The sequence below is a fragment of the Arvicanthis niloticus genome, chromosome 15 (genome assembly GCF_011762505.2).
Source record: "Arvicanthis niloticus isolate mArvNil1 chromosome 15, mArvNil1.pat.X, whole genome shotgun sequence".
Classification (NCBI taxonomy): Eukaryota; Metazoa; Chordata; class Mammalia; order Rodentia; family Muridae; genus Arvicanthis; species Arvicanthis niloticus.
The window spans coordinates 14522691-14542348 of NC_047672.1; positions in this window are offsets into that span (position 1 = coordinate 14522691).

A 19658-nucleotide genomic window follows, 5' to 3' on the forward strand; every position below is an offset into this window, starting at 1 on the left:
CAGGATCTGTTCACTTTGTTTTTGAGACAAGGTCTTTCATCAGCCTGGGGCTGGTTGATTAGGCTGGGCTGGCTGCCCAGTGAGCCCCAGAGATCTGCCTGTCTCTGCCGCCCCAAGACTGGGATCACAAACACGTGTCTCTACACCCAGTGTTTTATGTTGGTGCTGGTGTCAAATCAGGTCCCCGTGCTTACAAGGCAAGTACCTGAGCAACCACCACCTTCTATCCAGACAAGAAATCAATTTTTAAAATAGACAACAGCAATATTATCCTATACAGGCTTTTCAAAAAAGTAGTGACTCTTTACTGGAGTCCTCAAGGTGACTAAAAGTAGCACAAAGTCTGGCATCTATGGCTTCATTTTGTATTTGTCCCCTTTAATTTGGGGGTCACTTGCTCACCTTTGGGCCTAAGTACTTTAGTCACTCAAGTCAGATCTATCTAAGCACTGGTGACACCTAAACTATCTCTCATCCCTTCAAAGCTAATACTAAAATAATGAATGACTGTCAGCTATGAAAAAAATGTCCTTAGATAGATGATAGACAGACAGCTAGAAAGACAGATGATAGATAGATAGGTAGATAGATAGATAGATAGATAGATAGACAGATAGACATATAGACAGATAATAGACAGATGCATATATAGATAGATGATAGATAAGATAGATAGATAGATAGATAGATAATCAGTAGACTGATCAGTCAATCAATTGACAGATAGAAAGACAGGCAGATAATAGATACATAGATGTACAGACAGACAGATAGACAATATGTCAGTAGACTGATAGATCCATCAATCTATCAAAAGACAGAAAGACAGACAGACAGATAATATGGATGCACATGCCACCATATGCATATGGAGGTCAGTGGATAACTTGTACAAGTCAGTTCTGTCCTTCCACCTGTGGATCCCTGGGATCAAACGTGGGTCACATTAGGATTGATGGCAAGTGACCTTACTTCCTAAGCCATCTCATCCAAACCTATAGATTATAGTCACTATAATTATAAGTCACTATAGATTATAGTCACTATAGATTCCAAACCCAGCAAAGACTATAAAACAGACTACTCCCTAGATAAGGGCAGTTGTCTACTCTGGTGAAGGCGTGCCTTGGAGCAACAACAATCAAGTCCTAAGAATCATCCTGACCTTTCAAGCAATAAAGGCTTCTGACCAAAGCTACAACAATAATTAAAGAGGCCTCATCTGGACCAGGGCTGCCTGATTATGCCTGCTTCTCCCCCTTTCCCTACCCAATTCATTTTGTTTTAAACTCTAATCTCATTTAAGTGCTATGACGGTGGACGATGGTCACTAGGATTGTTGAATATTCCTTTCCCCAATGGATAACATTATTTAAATCACCTTTCTATCTTTACTAAAACACATCCCTTTAATTAACTTGTTGTGGTGGGTGTCCCAAGTCCAGGTCTCTGGACCTAAAACTCCAGTAATCTGAGAAACCACAGAATCTAGGCTTTAATCATTGATCCTACCTAATGTCAGAGTTTAGCCACTAGGTGGCCAGGAGCCCTTCAGTAGAAGTCAGTGTTATCATTTATTCCACTGACCTTGAGCCACACACACAATTCCTGTTGGGATGGGTATGTAGACAGATCTAAGTCTTCATCTACACTGCAGAAGCACTTTGTAAATAACTCTTCTCAGAATGATTTAAAAAAAATATTTACTATGATATGCTAACAGATGCTTCCAAACAAAGGGAACAGGAAGCTGGGACTCTCTCTGTCTGCCATTCAGAATCCTTTCCATTAAGTTTGCCTGAAAACTTTGCTGAAGAGCCCGGCAAGCAGCGATGAAAATTACAGAGCGGCTCCCAGGCACTTCAGTGGGTAATCAACTGAAATTGAGCTGTTTTCCATATTCTTTGCTGATAATGCAAATGGACCCTTTAAAGCAAACAGCTCCAAGTTATCACACATCCTACAAGCTGAAAGGACCCATGTGGTCCACACAGATGCTTCTATTGCGTACCAAGGCCTGCCCAGAGATATGGCTTCCCATAGCTATCGGCAGTAAGATTCACCAGATGCCTGTGCTTGAACAAATGGCCAGGCTGAGGAAGGACTGTACAGGTCCAGGCCAAACACCTGGATAAACGATCTGTCAAGAAATGAAGTTCCCTTTAGGGAAATGACTGGGTCTTTCTACACCCCCGAGTTTCTCTCGTCCTGGCTCAGCTTCTGCTCTAAGAGACCTGAGCTGGTGCTGCCCGGAAGCAAAGGACTCTGGTTAATGTACATGAACAGGCTCCTGACATCTCTAAAAAGCAATCAAAGCAGAAAACAGGTGAAGGGATGAGGGGTGCAGAAGGAGAAAAGACAACTGTTTCCTGTCTGATTTTCTTTTCTCTGGAGCAGACATGTGGGAGGGGAGGATCACATGGTAGAGGTACTGCTGAGAGTTCATGAGGAAAAAGTATGAGGGGGCAGTGTGGTGTGCCGTGAAAACATACGGGTGTTTGCTGTGTGACTCCGATAGTTCCTAAACTCACTGGCCCTTAATTTGTAGGAAGTAGAATACTAAAACTCACGGGGCAGACACTGTAGGCAACATCACTTGGCACATAGCATGCATTTGGTAAACGTGCTTTTCCTCCTTCCCCCTATGAGAATGAGCCACGCCCCCTCTCACGTGGTGCCTTCCTCCTCCACCACTCCTACACATCAGAGATGAATGGGACGGTCCTAAAGAACACAGGTCATCTCCAGCAAGTTATTACAGTTAAAATGTCATGTTAGTACCGTTTTTAAAATAGCATTTTGCAAAATTAAATAACTCAGCTTAATTTCGATAACATACTAGATCCCTGTTATACATTTGAGAAAATGTGTACAGGAAAACAAAAGTCTCATTGACTAAGCTGTAGACGGAAAGAGCACTCTTGCACACCCTGGTTGGGTGTGTGAGACCATTCAAGAGACTAATGGCTGGAGAGCCTTTGCCTGGCTTTTCCTGGGTGGCTATCTATTCATCCCACTTAAGGAATGCACTGAAAGAATTCCATCCCAGTCCCCGTTGGTGAGGTGTATTGGTGTTACAGCAGCACACACGTCACAGGCAGGTGCCCCACACAGAAGTCCTGCCCTTGTCAATTGTGGTTTACTCCTGACATAGAGTTGATTGGAATCTCCAGGGTGGAACGGCTCTCTGAACCTCTGAAGGCTTGAGAGTTGTGTGAGTTCCATGCGCCTTGATCCTTTTCCACCATGAGACAATATTAATAAATACAACTTTATAAGAATCTCTGAAGATCATCACAGAAGAAAGAGCTGCCCTACAAGAATGCTACAGATCACTTTCAATATGAAATTTTTTCTTCTTGAAAACACAGAATAAATGTAAATACACATAAGGAATCGGTTTTATATTGCACTTAGAGGGTCCCTTAATTTTATTTTATAACTAACAAACATGTGAATATATGTTAGTGTAAGTTTTTATATTATTTGGAAATATTACATAAAATGTCCACATGACCTTTTATTCTTATTTTCTTACTTTCTCTTAAATATATCCTCTAGTAAATTCTATATCTATCCTTCTAGATATTGTGTTAAGTATTTATGGTAACCATGGGCATGTGTGTACATGTGTGTGCTCCTGTGTGTGTGCACACACATGTGTAATAGTCTCTGTGACCTCAATATCATCTGTTCAACTGTTTTCTCTCTTCCCTTGACCTGAAATGCCATTTAGGAATAACAGTAGCTCCTGATACATTGAAATATTTAGAACGAGAAAACTCTCCCTAAGATCATTAGGACACAAGACTAAATACAAAAAAGAACAAACCACAGGCCATGGAGAGTGTCTTCTTATTTGTTTGACAAAGATATTTCCAGTTGGCTTTGTTTATACATGCATGATTCAACATTTCAAAAACAAACAAGAACATATTGTCTTCCTGAAGGAGATAGAAAGAGGCAGAATGGGGTGGATGGGTCAAAATTTGGAATAATAGTTCCAGGTAACTGGCAGAAGAAATATGAGTATGTTCTAACCACTGTGTCTGCAGTAGCACTATGTTATGTGAGAAAGAGAATTATAGTTACAGATGGAATTGAGTGACTAACCTAAGGTAGAGAAAATATCCTGGGTTATCCTGGGCAATGTAAGCACAAGGTCTTCAAAGTGGTCCTTAGTCATAGTCACTCGTGTGCATTTCGCTTTTTCTTAATTAAGTTGTTTTTAATCTTTCCCCAGATCCATTTTTATACTATTTAACTGTAGTTTATCCATAGTGTAATGGAGTGTGTGGGAGGGCATGGAGAGAAAGGAGACAGATAGATAGGCAGGCAGACAAGCAGACAGACACTGAGAATTGAACTCAGGCAGGCCCTCCTGCATGCTAACAAAATGCACTACCACTGAGCTATATATATCCCCAGCTCAAAGGCAGGCTCCTTTTGTGATTTTTAAACTTGTGCATCAAGTGATTATTTGTTATTTAGCAAATTACTTTGTATTACTTTTGGGCAATATTCTTACAGCACAACTCAGACTGTGAGTCTCTTTCCTTGCTTCAGTGACTGCTACTTATCCTCAGGTTAAAACCTAAGTCTTCTCACAAAGCATCTTCCCAAGCTCTTCACACCACTGGCCTCATTGCTGTGTGTAGCATCCATTCTGTATGCAGCATCCATTCTGTGTGCAACATCCTTACTGTGTGCAGTATCCTTACTGTGTGCAGCATCCTTGTTGTGTGTAGTATCCTTGCTGTATGTAGCATCCTTGCTGTGTGCAGTATCCTTACTCTGTGCAGTATCCTTACTGTGTGTAGCATCCTTGCTGTGTGCAGCATCCTTGTTGTGTGTAGCATCCTTGCTGTGTGCAGTATCCTTGCTGTGTGCAGTATCCTTACTCTGTGCATTATCCTTACTGTGTGTAGCATCTTTACTGTGTGCAGTATCCTTGCTGTGTGCAGCGTCCTTGCTGTGTGCAATATCCTTGCTGTGTGAAGCATCCTTGCTCATTGTTCCTGCTGCCCTTGCCCTCTTTTCTCCTTCATCCTATTCTACCATCAGTCTCTTCTAATCCACTGTTTATTCTGGCCTTAACAAGTCCATCCCAGGGCCTAAAACAGCCCTCAGTGAGCTCTCTCTTCCAGATCTTAGCCCAGACTGTCTGTCTTCTCTGTGGGGGAAGCTCTTCTCACTTCTACTCCACTAGCAGTGTAATCCCTGCATGCCACTCCAGTCTCTCCAGATGGCCTCATCCAGGATTAAAATACCTGTGCCTCTGCACAGAACATGCTCTGGGTTACCTCTCCGCACGTTGTCATGGTTCATTTCTCAGTCTGTATATTTTACTAAAATCCTCAGTAGCAAGAAACTGAATCTGATCTCCCCTGTAGATTTCTTCTCTCCTTTCCATATCAAAGTTCCTGGTGAATATGTGTTAACTATTTATTCATTTCATACCTTCTTGCATATAGTTAGAAAAATGCAAAGAACAGTTGCATACAGTGTTTGCAGCTGCTGTTTGCCCCTTTACTTGATGCTGAGTGTTCATGGCCTGTAGTCACAGAGCTTGTCTTAGAGGGAAGTGAGAAGAACATAGCCTCTTTTACTTTTTTAATTAGCAATTTAGACATGTTCCTTTTAAAACCAGAGAAAATGGTATTTTCAAATAAATGTCTGTGGCAGTATCATATACATGGGTATAAGACATCCAGGTTGTAGCCAGTGTCTGAAACCGGCCTTGCAGAGAAAGCTCCAGGCAGGCATGTCCATCTTTCAGCCCGTGTACCAGGGGCATCCAGAATAACAACGAATGTGACACCATACAGTTGTAAACCACAAGAACATGGCCCGGGGACAGAAGGCTGGACACCCCTGCAGCTGAGGCTAATGCAGCAAGTGCTGTGGCATCTCTGTAAGTCCCCCAGAGCTACAATCTCTGGAGGAGTCCAAAGACACCTGCTGGCTCAGCCATTGTAACTCTTCTTGTTTGCATCTCAAACCTAAAGTCAGACTGTCAAACTTGACTGCAGCTGCTCCTGGCATTGCTGACTCTCATTCTCTCTAAACCTGTGAAGAAATCTAAGACTCGGCTGTGTCTGGTGCCTTACCAGTGCAGGATCATTGTGCAGCCACGACATTATCCCTGAGCCTGTTCACCTCTGTGAAGCCCCAACCCATCCGAAGAGACAGCACACAAACCCTGTCACATTAGCAGTCTAGATTTCTGCTCCGCAGTCTCAGAAGCCTCATTTGGGGCCTTTGGTTAAGATGTGGTTGCTGGAACAATAGAAGCTGATTTTTTTTTTCACTTACAATGGAGCTTTACATGAGCAAGTGCATGTGCTTCTCATTCAAACATAAATGGCCCCACTTAGCTATGAATGAAATCAGTGTTTATTGTACTAATAATTCACAAACACAAATTAACGATACCTAGAGATAAACAAGCTTTCTCCCCACCTTTAATCCCAATGCCCCTCCTCTTTCCCACCTCTATCCTGAAGGGATATAAGAAATAAAAATGAACAATATCATTTTGTTTCTTATAACCCTACTAAATGCCAATAAAATATTCTTGGATGTTAAGTCCACGGTCTGTTCGTCTCATTACACTTCTCCTTACAGGAAGTCCTGGTGGGCATCCTGAAAACTTTGATCTACTCAGTGTAAAGGTCCTGTCCCAGTGGAGGTATGTTATGACTGACCTTTGAAGTTTTAAATGTTAATATCCACCATTTGGTAGATGTTTTCTGTTTGGAGCCCCATGCATCCTCAGGAAATCTCCACTGGTAGTGTTGTCTACATGCAAAAGAAACAGAACTCAAGGATTAACTAAACAAAGGCCATGTCTGAAGCCACAGCTACTAAATGGGATTCCCAGCTGGAGTCTAGCTTTTTGCTTCCAACAAAATGACCAGGGAGAGAGAATTCCAGCACCTGTATAATAGGACAATTTGTTGTTATTATTATTATTATCATTATTATTATTAAAAATACATAAACACAGATTTCTTTCAAGTTTCCTTTGTCTGGGGTTCCATGGCTGCCTCTCAGATGAGTTGAATGGGCTCTAGCAAAAGCTGTCTGGGATCAGGATCTTCACATCCCACACACAGTGTCTGACAGGGTACCACAATCAGTAGGGAGGAATGCTCTGGTATGGCTCATGAGGTAGGAAATGCAGAGAAACTCAAAAGTTAGAATATTGAGTTCAGTTTTAGACACAAAGTCAAAGAGAAACCAACACTATCTCCCATCTGCCCACACTAACCCTAAATTTCTAAGGACTACAGAATACTAAGAAGTTAATCTTTCTTTTTTTTTTATGATGCTATTCTTAACTATGTATATATGTGGGGTGAGCACACATATGTGCATGGCATGAGTACATGTTTCTGTGGAAGTCAGACGAGGATGTTTAGATCCCCCCGAAGTGGGATTTACCTGCAGTTGTGAGCTGCACCATGTGGATATTGGGAATGGAACTTAAATTCTCTGTAAGCAGTACATGTTGAACCATCTTCCAGCCACTTGCATCAATTTTCTACTCATCTTTTATCGGTTGCTGCACCAGGCCGGTAAAGGCGTAGAACATTAAGTGGAACAGTGGCAGAGGATGAGTCCCCACTCTAATGGAGCTGATGATTACAAGGATCCAACCAATTTAACACTAAAGACAAGTTTTAAGCACACACATCACTTAGTATAGGTCCTGCCTCTAATGCAAGGGAGGTGAAAAGGACCAGGATATGTGTCCCAAAGCCCCAGATTGCCTATCCTTCCAAGCAGAAGCAAGCCGAGTTTCCTTCTACCCAGCAAATGGGAAGATAAGTACAGATTCAAGGAGTCCATGTAACTCTTAGCTCCAGTCCATTGGAAAAACATTTCTTACCCAAATGAAGGTAAGCATCAACAACTGAGAACAAGTATGTCTGCACGAATGAGTAGGCCAGCTATAAGTTGCTGAAATCAATGATTAGAGGTGGGTCCTATAGACTTGATCAGCTAAGGTCCAAGATCAAAGAGGGATGATATAGGTTGTTCTCTAAAATAGAGGCTGTTCTTTAAGACCCTGAAATACCAGTACGTTGATAGTGAAAGGAGAACAGATGATCAGGTTGTGAAGTCAGTACTGGAGAGATCTGCCATCATAGGTGACTGCAAAACAGCCTTGCACTAAAAGCTCCAAAAGAGTCATCTCATGTAGCCATTCAGGTCTTCAAAGGGGAAACTGATCAAACAACCTCCTTTTGAGCCACTCTACTGCTACCTAAAGAACCTCATGTCACCCTGAGTCCCAGACATGTCCTTCTTAGGTGGTAGCTCTGCGTGTTCTGAGCAAAGGAAGTGACTAATTCTAGACCCTCCTTCAGCTGCACGGCAAGTCATCTTACAGAAGCCTCGCTCTACAGAGGCGCCGGCGCTCTAATTGTCCCGAGGAAGAATGAGCAATGCCAGCTGTGAGCTGGAGGAATGCAAAATCTCTGTGAGTAACTGAAGGCCCCACTGAATCTGACTGGAAGTAAGTTTAGGGCAATCTTTTTCATGTTTAAAAATAAAACCAAATCAGGAAGTATGGGAAGGGGTGGACTCAAGGTCCAAGAAGAGTATTTGTTGCACTAGCCTCAAAATACCTCCTCTTCTAGCATCAGGAGACAGGGAGGAACAACACTGGAACCCAACTATTCTGGGTTCCTGACCGCCCACTGAGCAAAGTTTCCCTGGTTAGAGGTATTTTTGTTTGTTTGTTTCCCTTCATTCCTCTACTGTCTTCTTTCATTACTCTTGTTCCCTTTACCCTTAAAAACTTCAAGTGTTCACAAACTTGTTCCCTACCATTCCAAGAATATGTCCAAGACATATAATCTCCATCTTAGCCCTGTCGAACAAAAACTCCTAAATGTCATTGCTTTAGATTAGGTTTTCTAGGAGCAGAAGCTGGGATAAAGATTCTTGTAGATGTGTTTTCCCAGAGGAGGGCTCTCAACACTGGAAGCAACCAGCAAGTTGAGTCAGAGAAGACCACTAAGAAAGCATGTGGTCTCATCAGGGTCTGGCCAGATCCTCAGGAAAACTGTGTATACAAAAAGACCAGAGTGCTGGTCCTTGGTAGGTCTAGTGTTTGCCCACTCATCACCTTGATCTTGGCAGTGCTCTAAGGGGAGTACACAGGAGAGATATAACTTCTAGTTAAACAACACATTTGGCCTGAGGGAGTTCTCCCCAAAAAATCTCCCTTTAGATTGCCTAATTTTCATTCCCGTAGTTGTATTCCTCCTGTACTTGTCCAAAGACTGGGCCTCATACTATTATATCACAGAATTTGTATGGTTTAAAGGCAGCAAAACACTTGCTTCAATGACATTTATCAAGTCTATAAAACTTCACTGGACTTATGTTTGTTTCATCTCATTTAATTAAAACTTAGAGAGAGCTAAGCTTACTTCCTGACTCAAAAATAAATAAATAAATAAATAAATAAATAAATAGATAGATAGATAAACAAACAAAGAGAGGGGAGGGAGGGAGAAAGGAATGAAAGAAGGCAAGAATGAAGGAAGGGAGGGAGGGAGGGAGAGAGGGAGGGAAGAAGGAAGAAAGGAAGGAAGGAAGGAAGGAAGGAAGGAAGGAAGGAAGGAAGGAAAAAAAATGTCACAATACATGAAGTGCCTGCAGTTCCCTCTGCACAATCACCAAGTACATCCTCTAGGAAGGTACAGCACTTTCTGATACAATGTAAATGAGGTCTATTTGTGGAGAGGGTGGCCACAAAAGCTCCACTATCCTCACTTGTGGTAATAACGCAGCTGATTACCTTGGAGCTCATGGGTGTTTCACGTTCACAGGATGAAGGCACCGAAGGCAATAAAGCTGATTAAGGTGCAGAAAGGAAAAGGCAATGAGATATTTGGGTCCAGGAAAATATATCCCCATGAAATGGAGTGATGGCATAAGTGGCTTATTTGGATAAGTTTATTTGTTTATTGGTGGACAAAGTAGAGCAATTTTAACCTTTGAACTAATTCAGTATGTTGCAGTCAGTACAATAGGGTACAGATTTTAAAGCTGAAGAATTTGGGGTCAAATATTGACATTGCTATTCCTATGGCTGTGTGGGATCCATTTTGTGATTCTAGGCAACCCACTCTGAAGTGGAAACATCTAGTTCTTTGGAACGTTATATATGTCAAATGATGTTTTGCTTGGCACACAGGTGAAAAGATATCTTGCTAAAGCAAACACATTGAAAGACTGGTTTTTTTTTTTTTTTTTTTTTTTTTTTTTTTTTTGAAGTAGACACAGGTGAAAGAACGTTTGGCTATAGCAAACACTTGAAAGGACTCTTGATGAAGGAGTATAAATATGACTCCACAGACAGTGGGGGAGAAGCACCGTGCCTTGGTTTGGTTTGTTCCACCTCGTTATTCTTCACTGATGACAAGCATGTATCAGTTTGCCTTACATAGCATTGTTAAGCTCAACTTGTGATAACTCTGACATTAAAAGAAACTCACCCAAGAACTGCTTGTGACACTCCTGCAGCAGCTTGCTGTTTCCACGGCCTTGACTCGGGAGATTCTGGTGGTTTCTTCAGGATTGACCTTAGCTGCCTGGTGTCTGCTTGCTGAAAGGACTGGACTGTAGCTGCTGGTTTGTGCCTGGTGTCTGTCTGACTAGAGGGCTGGTCTGCAGCTGCTGAGTCATATTTGGTGTTTGCTGCAGGACTGAACTGCTGCCAAAGAAGGTCAAGTTCCCCCTCAAAGAGCTATTGCTGAACAGGTCCACTTCCTCCATATCCTAATAACTTTTTTCTTCCACTACCTCTGGTGGGTTGAACCCTTATTAAAAGTAGGTTGCAAAAAGTTTATGTCTATACCACTCAACCTCTGAAATGTATCCCTCCTCTGGAACATAGCAAAGACAATGTATGCTTGCCTATAGTAATTCATGATTCAGAAAATCTGTGATGCTTAGCAAAATGCCCAGTGTCTGGAACTCTGTTGTTTGGGTTGTAAATATCAGAAAGTGGGTTAAGAATTAGCACTGAGGCTTTAATCTTAGACTTAAGAGACAGCTTGTAAAACCAAGTGGAGCAATATACTTAGAGCTCAGAGGAAGTCTGGAGGCTGCCTTGGTTCAGGTCCCCCAGAGGCTGACACTCAAGGTGGATTAGCTGCAGAGGAGTTTAAATGGAATGACTGTCCCTAGAATATGGAGGAGCTGTGAGGACAGGAGGAGCGTCTCAAGAATTGGCCCGCATGGTTCCTCAGGACATGGTCTTTGTCTTGGCCAGTAGTAGGACAACTGAAGATAACCATATCTAAAGGAGCAAGAACTCTCTGGAAATGGAGTGTTTTCATGACCGCTAAGACCAGGTGTCAAAGCTTGTTGAGGAATGAGGGTGCCCCCTTCTCCATGTTTCCCCTCTGTTTTCATCTGTGCATTGTCCTTCTGTTTCCCTCCAGACTGATGAATCCTACTCCTGCATTCCTAAACTGGGAGCCCAGGGAGCTGGGATCAGCTGCCCGGGATGTCACCAACTCTCCTCTGAGCCCAGTCCTCAAGTCCCTGTGAGAAGAGAGTAACTAGCCATGCCTGGGTCACGTCTACCCTCAGGATGATACGCTGCATCTAAGAGGGTAAGCGTTCAGATAGTGAATTCCATGGGTTTGGAAAAAAGGAGCAATTTCCAGAAAAAAAAAATCAGGAAGGAAGGAAACTGCTGCCCAAAGTCCACTTACTGATAATGTATTCAAGGATGGGTACCACTATTCCTCAAGATATCACCTAAAAATATCCACTAACACACAGAAGGCAATGTTATGACTAGCTAACTAGCTGTAAGTTTTAACTTCACAAATTTCCAACTGCCTGAACAAAGATCTTTCATTTCTGATGTGGCCAGCTCACAATACCCCGGAACTCTTCCTTCCAGGGGAGAATCTAGACCTGACTTAATAATCCATCTCACAATAAATGCCCTACACTGTTAATTAGCAAAGTGGATGCCATAAATTGGCCTAATTATGAAACAGAGGCTTGATCGTTAGCAGGATGAATGTTAGAAATGGGCTTTCATTGGCAAAACGGAAATTACAAGTATTTGAAATGTATGGATTGGCAGGAATGCTTTAGTGATACATCTCTTTAATCTGTCATCTGCACCATTAGAAACGGTACCTAAGTTCTCATATTTCAAACATCATATGTCCAGTCACTAATTAAGACTCTGGTTCTCTCAGAGATTCAGGAATTCCTAGACTTTAAAGAGCTGGGTGCCAACTATGTGCTTGTTGGCTGGGTTACTGAATCCCACTTTGTCCACACAGTGGTCATCCACACTATCCTGTCCTTCTTTGGTGTCTGCCTTTAACAGTCTAAAGAGAACACTAGTGATTGGGGTCCCTTAGACTAGTGTACAGCAGGCTGTAGTAGCAATGGGAAAGGTTTAAACCACCATCTTCTCTGTGAAGTCCAACATCCCACCAAGGACCCAGGATGAATGGAGACTCTCACTTTCCTTGCTAACATAGGGGATGGGCTAGATTTGTTTACCAGAACTTTCCCTCCCATCGGATTTCACATATCCAGAAAGAAAAGACAAAACCTTCAATTTCCCACCTCAGTGAGCTAACATCATTTCTCCTCATATGCATAAAATGTTGAAACCACTTCATGTTTTCAATATGAAATGTCCCCCACAGCTCATGTGTTGTCCTCAGCTGTTGCTGGTGTTTAAGGGGAGCATGGGACCTCTTCAACATGAGGCCTGCCTGATTGGGGAGATAATCAGGCACCTTGAAGGTTATACTTTGGCCATAGCCTGAGACTTCTGCTTCCTTTCTCATGACCACAGGAGCAGATCTTCCACACACACCCCTGCTACAGAGCCATTTCTACCCCTTCCCACCTATGGGGGGCAGGACACTCTGAAACTGTGAGCCATAATACAGTGTTCCTTCCTTAGGTGCTTTATCAGAGGGAGTAACTAAGTCTGGTGATATTTAAGCACAAGGCCTCTGAGCCCTCAGGAAGATGGTACTTATTACCTCATAAGAGAACCCCCAAAAAATGTGATCCCTTCTCTCCCTCTCATTTCCCTCCCACTTCCCCTTTGAGAAGATACAGCTAGAAGGCTAGAAAAGAGCCCTTTTCCAAGAACCAAATCAGACAGCACCTTGACACTGTTTTTAACCTTCTGTCGTTTAGAGCAGTCTCTGAGAGCCTATTCTAGAAGCTCACACTAAGACATTCAGTGAGCAAAAGAAAGCCCAGGGGGAATCCATTTTTAAAGTTAAAAGCAGCAAATGAAATGTGTCTTTGAAACCAGGTGGGATGTGGGCAAGTCACTCTATCTTCAACTAGAAAAGACATGGCAGGACGTGGCTCCAGCATGTCTCCCGTGGTCTAGCTGTGTTGATGACAGGGGAGCTTTGATTGCACACAAATCTCTCTTAGGACTCCAGTAGGCAAGTTTCTTTCTCATGTACATTAGCTCAGGTGAGTTAGCTTTTGCCGCAATAAGAACGCACAAATGTCAACAGAATAAAGCTTTTTCTCCTCATTTATGCCCCCGTATCCATCAAGAAAGGCTGAGAGCTTTGTTCACGGATCCTATTGCATACCTACAGCGGTAGCCCCTGTGTGGGACAGTCTCCTAATTAGCTTCAGCTATCAGAACAGCCTAGAATTATCTTAGGGAATCTCAACTAAGGATTGCTTTGATCAGATTGGCTTATGGGCTTGTCTGTGGAGCTTTTCTTTGATTGCTGACTGACTTGGGTAGGCCCCTCCCACAGTGGGCAGTCTCTCCCTAGGCAAGGAGTCCTACTGTCTAGCAAAGTTAGCTGAATAGAAGCTGGAGACAAGCCAGAAAGCAGTTTCTCCATGGTTCTTGCCCCTGCTTCTGCCCGACTTTCTTCAGTAATGGATTTAAGATGAAACACGCCCTTTTCTCTTCTAAGGTGTTTCAGGTCACAGTGTTTATCATTACATCTGAAAAGCAAGCCAGGACCCAAAGCAACCGCTGGGAAAGAATCAAAAACTTGGCAAACATCACATTGGCTGTGAGAAATCCTTCTAGAAAAGGCACATGTGAGTTCTGCACACGCTTCATTAGAGGAAACGAGTCACATGGTGGTGCCAAGGCTCAGAGGTAGTGAGAGCAATTCTACCTTGTGCCTAGCTAGAGAAGCATAATGGCCACCACATATTGGTTGAAAGCGAGGAGAACCAAGAAAGAGATATTTCTAATTTTCTTTGTCACAATTACTTTCTTACTGTACCGTCCAGAGAGCCTCACTAGTCATCATAACTTGCCCTCTAGAGTTTGTAAAATTGTGATGTTTCAAATATCAACAGCCCTATTTCTTTTAATACTCAAATGGCGTTGGAGCAAGCCTTTGTTTGATTGCACAGGGGAACTGTCGCAGGCCTATTCCCATCCTCTTGAATGGGTCTCACTGTCACCTGACTCTGGACCTCCACTCCACCTGCAGTTCATCTCCATGGCCACTTGTGATTGTCCACTGGTCTACCTGAAGTGCAGTGTGATAATTGAACCAAGAGCTGGCATTAAGGGACCAAAGGCATAGATGTCAATGGTAGTACAGACAACTTCCCTGGATCGTATCCCAAGCCTTCCACAAGGGTCTACCGCCAGATGCTTGATCCCAGGACTCAAGGCATTACACTCCAATTTGACTGTTGACCTCTTAGCTCCCAGGTGCTGTTCGTTATTGCATCTAGTCCATCGCCTACAAGTGTGAATGACAGGTTTGGTATCAAGTCGTAATATCCTGTGCCTAAGTTTGTCTTCTTCTAGGGTCCTGACTGTTGGAAAGTCCTGTTCCTAAAACTGTTCCATCTGGGACTGGAAAGGTGGCTCAGCAGTTAAGATCATTCCTCTCAGAGGACCAGGATTCAGATCCCAGGACCCACATCAGGCAACTCACATTGTGTATAACTCTAGTGCCAGGGGATCCCAAGCCCTCTTCTGGTCTCTGTAGGTACCTACATACATATAGCATGTAGTCACACACACACACACACACACACAAACAAACACAAAATGTATCCTAAAAACATAATCTATCTGAACTGAATCCGATACTCCTGAATACAGTGAGCTATCTTGTCTAAACTTGAGGCGTTATCCTATGCAGCAGTCTCAGCAAGACAGGGTATCTGTTTCACCAAAAGATCTGAAGAGCCCAGAAGCCTAGCTACACACCCACACTAGCTGAGAATCCTCACAGGGCCCCACACAGCAATCCTATTTTATATGAATCAGATGACCCTAATGTACAGCCAAGGTAGAGGCTGCTGGCCTGCTGCCACTGCTTTACAGTGGGAAGGCATTCTGTTCCAGATGGCTGTCCTCACCTATACCTCCTCCTTGGAAATGGGTTATTTGGCATCTGTTTTTTTTTTTTTTTTTTTTTTTTTTTTTGTCTCTTTACCTTCAGAATAGAATCTGTGTGAAACAATGGCTGGCTTTGAGGTACAATTGTCTTCATCCACCCCTTCCTTGGGGAGGCATCCTGTTCAGTGTTTCCATGTGTTCTATGATGGTTATTGTCTTCTGTGCCCTCAGGTTTCTTCTTTATCTAACAGATTCTTGGGGACATTAGAGACAGCTCTCCCATCCCAGATATGATCTCCTCCTGTTCTTCCAGAGAAATATCAAATACTAGTATCAAGTCACTGCTCTTAGCATAAAGCCTTTTTATATATAACCTTTAAGGACAGTCTACACCAAGAATCTACAGCAACAGTCGCCCCATAATCCCAGGAATGTGAGTGAGAATCACTTGTGGAGCTTAGATTTTTAAAAGAAAATGTGGGTCCTCAAACATCGGTGAGCAAAGCTCTTGTAATTATCCTGGAGGGTGGGCAGCATCATCTTCATGGAAGCTCCCTGGTGATTTCTAGGTTGAGAAATGTGCTTTCCAGATCCTTCTGACTAAAAATGCAATTCAGTAGCCAATGGCAAGTGTAAAGTGTTATGTCTCAAGCCTGTCTAAAAGAGCCAGAGTCTCTGGGAGAAGCCATGCTTCAGGTGAAGCCATTGTGTGTTAATGGCTGGTAAGCAGCTCACAACCTTGTTAAGAGTGTTTCGTGTCACCCCCTGCCCCCAAAGATTTAGTATCCAGGGCTGTAGTAAGCCAAGTGTGGAACAGGCATGTCCTGCATCTCCAGAGCTTCCTGTATCCACAGTGCTCGATCCCAGCAACATGGCTGCTCTGGCAGGAGATCGTATTCAAAGACTTCTAAGTCTGTAGTATCCAGCTGAAATGCAGACACACCCTGGATTACAGTTTGATCTGGCTGGAATACAGACACACTCTTACTATGGTCAGGTTAGTTTGAGAAGGAAGCAGCCATGCTTGAAAGTGACATCTAATTGAGGGGCAGACAAAGTGACAAATCCAAATCACAGAAAGATGTAGACAGATTGAATCTGAGATAGATATACCAAACTCACAAGAGAACAAACAGCACAGGGGAAAAAGTCTACTTAAAAGCAGAGAGAGAGAGAGAGAGAGAGAGAGAGAGAGAGAGAGAGAGAGAGAGAGAGAGAGAGACTAGACATAGGTGAAGGCAGAATGAGCCAGAGAATGAGAAGGATCCAGAAGAGAAGCCAAGCAGAGCAATTCAGTCAGAAGCCAGCTAAGAGAAGCCGAGTTGAATCAGTCATCGTGGAAGATTAGAAGCTTTCAGGTCTAGGCCTAGAGATAGTTAGAACAGAGAAACTCAGTCCAGGCCACATATTTACACAGCTTGGGTATGGCTTTCATGCCCATCCCATCTTTTGAAGAAACATTTACACATTTACACATCCAGGTACTGCCACCCCAAAGCCTTTGGAGGGAAGGGAGTCCCTCAAGATTTCAAAGTCCTATCAATAGCCTGGAATGTTGGCCTTCCATGGAAAAGGGTTGTGTGAATGAGGTCAGACTAAATAGAGAGACCCCTAATTTTATACTACATAAAAATATTTTCTTTTATATTAAAATGACTAGTGTCTTTGTAAAAGTGAAAGTTTGGACACAGAACAGAAATAGCCAGGGGAAAGCCAGATGATACATACACGTTCAGTCTGTGGCATGGCCACATTATGTAGGATCTGGACAATTCCACTATGGTTCATGAAGGAATAGAAGTAGAAAGGGCACTTAAGGCATTGGATTAATATGGAAACAGTTCAAACTTATCGATTCCCCCGAAAGTGTCCCTTGAGACTTGAAAGAGTCTGAGGATATATTATTTCTCTCTCTCTGTCTCTCTCTCTGATGTATGTATGTATGTATGTATGTATGAATGTATATGTGTGTGGCATGTATGTATGTGTGATATGTATGTGTGTATGTATATGTGTGTGGTATGTATGTATGTATGTATATGTGTTGTATGTATGTATGTATGTATGTCTATGTGCATGCTTTCCTAAACAGATGAGTGTGAAGCCAGAAGGCAAACTAGTATCCTGAGAAATGCTGTCCCGTCACTTGAGACAGCGTATATTGTGGGCCTATAGCTCAGCAGTTAAACTAGCTTAGCTAGTCAGTGAGCCCCAGGAGAAGCTTGGGGGTAGCAGGCAATTGTGAGCTGTTTCCAAAAGCAATCAAACAAAAAAACTGGAAAGGGTTTTGTTCTTCTAAATTTGAGGCAAGTGCGTGGTTATTCTGTAACCCATTGCTTCTTCCTCTTTGGTGCTGGGACTAAAGCCTGTGTCTAAAAGTTTTGAAGTCACGCCCTCAGGCTGTAAGACAAACCCTTCACCAACTGAGCTGTCTTGCACACACTTTAAGACTATCTCTGTCTATACCACATGTCTCTAGCAGTAAGAGATTGCCCTGTAGCTAAACTCTTGCCTGTCTTCAATCATCCTGCCTGTGCAGGAGAGAAACTTTGTGTTCTGGGTCTTTGGGATTTCTTATATACAGTGAACAGCTCCCAGGCATATGGACCACTGGAAAATATTTAATTGTCCCATTCATCCAACAACAATAAGGATTGAGCACATCTATCTTGAGAATAATAGCATGTCAATCTCTCTTTTCCCAAAGAATTTACCTCACCCTCCCCATTGCACTTACTTATTTATAAATACACGTATGTGTTAGTTAAAGAAAAGGACCCACTTTGGATGATGCCCTCACAGGCATCTGTGGAGGAGTTCTCAAACCTTCGTTGTCATAACCCACAGGACAATGGGTTATGTTTATAACATAGTAACGTACCCGACCCAGCGCAGCATTGGGTATGATTCCTGTACAACGGAATCCCAGCCTGTAGCACTAAAGAGGGCAAATGGGAAACACATGAACGCTGTGAGTACAGAATAACCATGCACTTGCCTCAAATTTAGAAGAACAAAACCCTTTCCAGTTTTTTGTTTGATTGTTTTTGGAAACAGCTCATAATTGCCTGCTACCTGGGGGCTACTGATTCAGCTGCACCCCTAGGACGTTGTGCGGATCCCATCACCTGGAAAGGGGACTCGCCCGTCTGGGTGGATCAGTGGTCCCTAACCACCGAAAAATTACAAGCTGCCCAGTTGCTAGTGCAGGAGCAATTACAGGCAGGGCATTTGGAAGAGAGTAACTCTCCCTGGAACACCCCAATATTTGTCATTAAGAAAAAATCAGGAAAGTGGAGATTGTTGCAAGACTTGAGGGCTGTTAATGCAACCATGATTAAAATGGGAGCCTTACAACCTGGGCTGCCCACACCGGTGGCCATACCTTTAGGTTATTTTAAAATAGTTATAGATTTAAAAGACTGTTTTTTTTTACTATCCCCTTACATCCTAATGATAGAAAACGTTTTGCTTTCAGTATTCCCTCTATAAACTTTAGAGAACCTATGAAAAGATATCAATGGAAGGTATTGCCTCAGGGTACGGCTAACAGTCCTACCTTGTGCCAAAAGTTTGTGGCTTCTGCCATAGAGGGTGTTAGAACTATGTGGAAGCAAATTTACATGATTCATTTCATGGATGATATTTTGATAGCTGGAAAAGATGGAAAACAGGTACTCCAGTGCTTTGATGATCTTAGAACAGCTTTACAGACTGCAGGGTTACAAATAGCACCAGAAAAGGTGCAATTACAAGATCCATATACTTATTTAGGATTTCAGATTAATGGTCCAAGTATTATTAATAGTAAAGCCACACTGAGGACTGATTCCCTTAAGACACTTAATGATTTTCAAAAACTACTGGGAGACATTAATTGGCTAAGACCATATTTGAAACTTACAACAGGAGAATTGAAGCCTCTGTTTGATATTCTCAAGGGAGATCCTGACCCTAAATCTGGCAGGGCTCTAACAGAGGAGGGTAGAAAAGCCTTACAGAAGGTAGAGAATGCTATTTCATCCCAATTTGTAACTCATATTAATTATTCTAAGCCTTTATATTTTCTTATTTTTAACACTAAACTGACTCCTACTGCAGTTTTTTGGCAAACTGCACCCATATTATGGGTTCATCTTCCCTCATCCCCCAAGAAGGTTCTTAATCCATACTATGCAGCTGTAGCAGATATGATTATGTTAGGCAGAGATAACAGTCAAAAATATTTTGGAAAAGATCCTGATGTCATAGTACAACCCTATACAAGGCATCAGGTTGATTGGCTTATGCA